The sequence below is a fragment of the Nomascus leucogenys genome, chromosome 20, assembly GCF_006542625.1.
Source record: "Nomascus leucogenys isolate Asia chromosome 20, Asia_NLE_v1, whole genome shotgun sequence".
Taxonomy (NCBI): Eukaryota; Metazoa; Chordata; class Mammalia; order Primates; family Hylobatidae; genus Nomascus; species Nomascus leucogenys.
In genome coordinates this window covers 13,047,207-13,051,306 of record NC_044400.1, presented here as the reverse complement: position 1 = coordinate 13,051,306, position 4,100 = coordinate 13,047,207, and the positions used below count along the sequence as shown (strand labels likewise).

General features: G+C 41.7%; 1 pseudogene; it reads right to left on the bottom strand.

Moving 5' to 3' along the window:
• Positions 1 to 240: 240 nt before the first annotated feature.
• LOC100587410 lies at positions 241 to 1,671 on the bottom strand (annotated as a pseudogene).
• Positions 1,672 to 4,100: the final 2,429 nt, after the last annotated feature.

The window sequence follows — 4,100 nt, the reverse complement described above, 5'->3', positions numbered from 1 at the left end:
ATGGGCTTTGTGACTCCACTAGACTGACTTTGAGACTAAGGAATGACTGACTCAGTGAGCAGTTCCAAGACCACTGAGCTCATGGTTCCCTGTGGCTGGGACCTCCATCATGACCGTGGCTTGAGGAGGGGCCTCTCAGTTCCCACTGCCACTCTTGGAACAGTATGAGGGCTGCAGCAGAGGCCAAAAACTGAGTGACTGGCCCCAGAGAGTCGATGGGGGACACTGACAAACCAATCACAAAGTTGGTGCCGTTTGCTCTTAGGGAGGAGAGGCAGGGCCTGGGCACGGACAGGGGCTGGAAGGTGAAGCGCAGACTGGGTTCTCAGTAGTGGTAGTGATCTGGCTTGAAAGGGCAGTAACAAGACATGCCCAGGGAATGGGCCTGCTTCTCAGTCAGCTTGGTCAACTTCATGTTCAGCTTGCGCAGGTGGGCTTCAACCACTGCCTCATCCAGCTTCTTGGGCAGGAAGTGAACCCCAACGGGGTACTTGTCTGGGCGGGTCCACAGCTTGATCTGTGCCATCACCTGGTTGGTGAAGGAGTTACTCATCACCAAGCTGTGGTGACCCATGGCACAACACAGGTTAACCAGCCGACCCTCAGCCAGCGGGATCATGCGGTGCCCGTTCTTCAGGTGGTACCAGTCCACCTGCAGCTTGATGTTCACCTTCTCCACAGTGTTCTCTTCAGCCACTTGACATCCATCTCCACATCAAAGTGTCCAGTGTTACACACGATGGCATCATCCTTCATCTGCTCAAAGTGCTGGCCAAGGATGATGTCAACACAACCTGTGGTGGTGACAAAGATGTCACCCTCCTGACAGGCCTCATCCATGGTAGTCACCTCATAGCCCTCCGTGGCAGCCTGCTGTGCCTTGATGGGGTCAATCTCGGTGATGATGATGCAGGCCCTGAAACCCCGCAGGGCCTGGGCACAGCTCTTGCCCACCTCGCCATAGCCTGCTACCACCGCTACCTTGCCGGCAAACATCACATCTGTGGCCTGCTTGATGCCATCTATGAGGGGCTCCCACAGCCACAGAGGTTGTCAAACTTGCTCTTGGTGACGGAGTCATTGACATCGATGGCAGGCACCTTCAGGATCCCATTGGCCATCATCCTGTACAGGTTGTGGACCCTGGTTGTGGTCTCTTCGGATATGCCTCGGATGCCCGGCAGGAGCTGCAGGTACTCAGTGTGGATGAGGTTGGTGAGGTTGCCCCTGTCTTCCAGAATCATGTTGAGGGGCCCGTCCTTGAAGTACATTGTCTGCTCAATGCACCACAGGTACTCCTCGTCTGTTTCGCCCTTCCAGGCATGCCAGCCTTGGCAATGGCAACACTGGAATGCCAGTGCTGGCTAGAATGCCAGTGCTGGCTGGAATGCCAGCTTTGGCAATGGCAGCAGCACATGGTCCTGGGTAGAGAAGATGTTGCAGCTGGACCACTGCACCTCAGCACCCAGGGTGGAGGCTCATTAGGACGGCCGTCTCCACTGTCCTGTGCAGGCAGCCAGGGATGCGGGCGCCCTTCAGTGGCTTGGAGGCCGAGTACCGCTCCCACATGCGCATCAGGCTGGGCATCTCGTTCTCTGCAATATCTAGGGACTTGCGTCCCCAGGCAGCCAGGCCAATGTCAGCGACTTTGTAGGGCAGTTTGTCAGACATGCTGGTGGCACTCGTGATGGGCATGGGCGAAGGGGACTGGGCCTCAGTCTAGGAAGAGGCACTGGGTGGGCGGCGCTGGGCAGGGCAAGAGCAGACATTGTTGCCTTGCTCACTTGGTCTTGGGGAAAAGAGATGAATGTTTCAACATTAAATATGATATTAGCTGTAGGTTTTTCATACATGCCCTTTATCAGGTTTGTTGAATGTTGTCACATATTTTTGCTTCATCAATTGAATAACATACTTTTTCTAATCTTTTGTTAATGAAGAGAATTCCAACTATTAATTTTTGGATGTTAAAACAAACTTGCATCTTGGGATAAACTCCACTTGGTCATTATGAATTATCCTTTTTATATATCATTAGATTTTATTTCTTAATATTTTGTTTAAAAATTCCTCCATCATGATTGTGGTCTGTGATTTTTTTCTTGTAATCTTTGTTAGGTTTTGGTATCAGAGTTATATTATTCTTATGAAACGAATTAGAAAATATTAATTATTTTTACACATTAAATAAAATGTATCATTGAATACATCTGGACCTTTAGTTTTTAAAATTTTTTTTTGTGGGAAAGTTTTATTGTGATTTCTTTGGCAGATAAGTGGCTCATTTATTTTTTTCTTTTTTGTATCAGTTTTGCAAAGTGCACTTTACAATAACTTTATCCAATGTATAGTAATTCAAGTTCACTGAATAAAAGTATTTTTCAGCAACATTTCATTGTGTTTTTAATGTTTCTAGGATACATAATAATATGCCAGCTTTTATTCTTTGGGTTGATAATTTGTGTTTCCTTCCTTTTTATCCCCTGGTTCGTCTAGCTAGATATAGGCCCCCCCCTTTTTTTAATCCTTTTGAAATTAATTTTTTGTCTTTTTATTTACAATGCTATTTGTTTTTTCCTGCTATATTAATTTCTGCTCTTCTATTTGTTACTTCTTTCTCTCTGCTTATTCTTTATTTAATTACGCTTATTCAGGCTTTTTAAGTGGAAAATCTAGATTGTCGATTTCACATCTTTCTGCTTTTCTTTATTTAAAGGGATAGATTTTTACTTTTATAACTGTTTTAGCTACATCCTATCCATTTTGTCTTTTGTGTTATCATTTTGGAATAATTCTAAACTCACTTTTGATTTTTTCTTTGATTCACAATTTATTTAAAAGAGGGTTATTTTCCATACTTTTGAGATTTTTCTGTATATCTCAATGTTACTGATTTTCAATTTAATTTTGTTGTGTAAGAGAACAAATATATTTTAAATAATTTCAAGCTTTCAAAATTTCCTGAGGGTTATGATATATACAGTATAGGGTATGTTTTAGTGGATGTTCCATGTGATTTGAAAAGAATGTGTATTTTGTTCCTGTTTGGGTATAATATTCTATGAATATCAAATTGTTTTGATTTGTTTATTCAAATATTCTTACTAACTCATACTGTGTGTGTATGTGTACTTGTTTTATCAAGTACTAAGAGATGTAAAAATATTCTTTCATTACTATCAATTTTTGCTTCATGTATTTTGAAGCTTTTTTATTATAGGTATTTAAGGTATACATTTAAGATTATTTTGACTCTTTTATCCTTTTGAAATGACCTACTACTTGCCTTGAAGTCTAATTTGTCTGACATTATTACAAATTCACAGGATTTCTTATGGTTAGATTTTGTGTGGCATATTTTGTTCATTTTCTTTTAGTTAATTTCTTTCCCAGTATGCTGTCAATGTCTTTATTTAATCATTGATAAAAATGTTTAGGCCAGGAACAATGGCTCATACGTGTAATCTCAGCACTGCTGAGGGAGGTGGATTACTTGAGACCAGTAGCTTGAGACCAGGAGCTTGAGACCAGCCTGGCTAACATTGTGAAACCCTGTCTCTACTAAAAATACAAAAATTAGACAGGGATGACAGTGCACAGCTGTGGTCCCAGCGACCCAGGAGGTTGAGGCATGAGAATTGTTTGAACCCAGGAGGCGGGGGCTACAGTGAGCTGAAATTGCTCCACTGCACTCCAGCCTGGGTGACAGAGAAAGATCCATCTCAAAAACAAACAAACAAACAAACAAAAAAAGGTTTAACAGTAGCAAATGTCTTATTATTCCACTCCCATTTTTTCATTTATTTCCCCCATTTATTATTGACTTTTCCCCCCACATTCATACAATGCTAAATTAATGCCAAGGATATTATAGGTACTTAGTATTTATAGCTTTGAGAAACAAAAATATTTATAGCTTTGAAAAACAAAATGTTTTATATGTTTTCATATATTTAGCTTTTGCGGTATTTTGCATTCCTTCCTGTAGATTCAATTTTCCATCTGGTGTAATTTTCCTTCATCATGAAGAACCTGCCTAGCATGTTTTAAATGTTGCATTTATGTTGGCAATAGTATCCCAGTTTTCATGTATTTAAAAT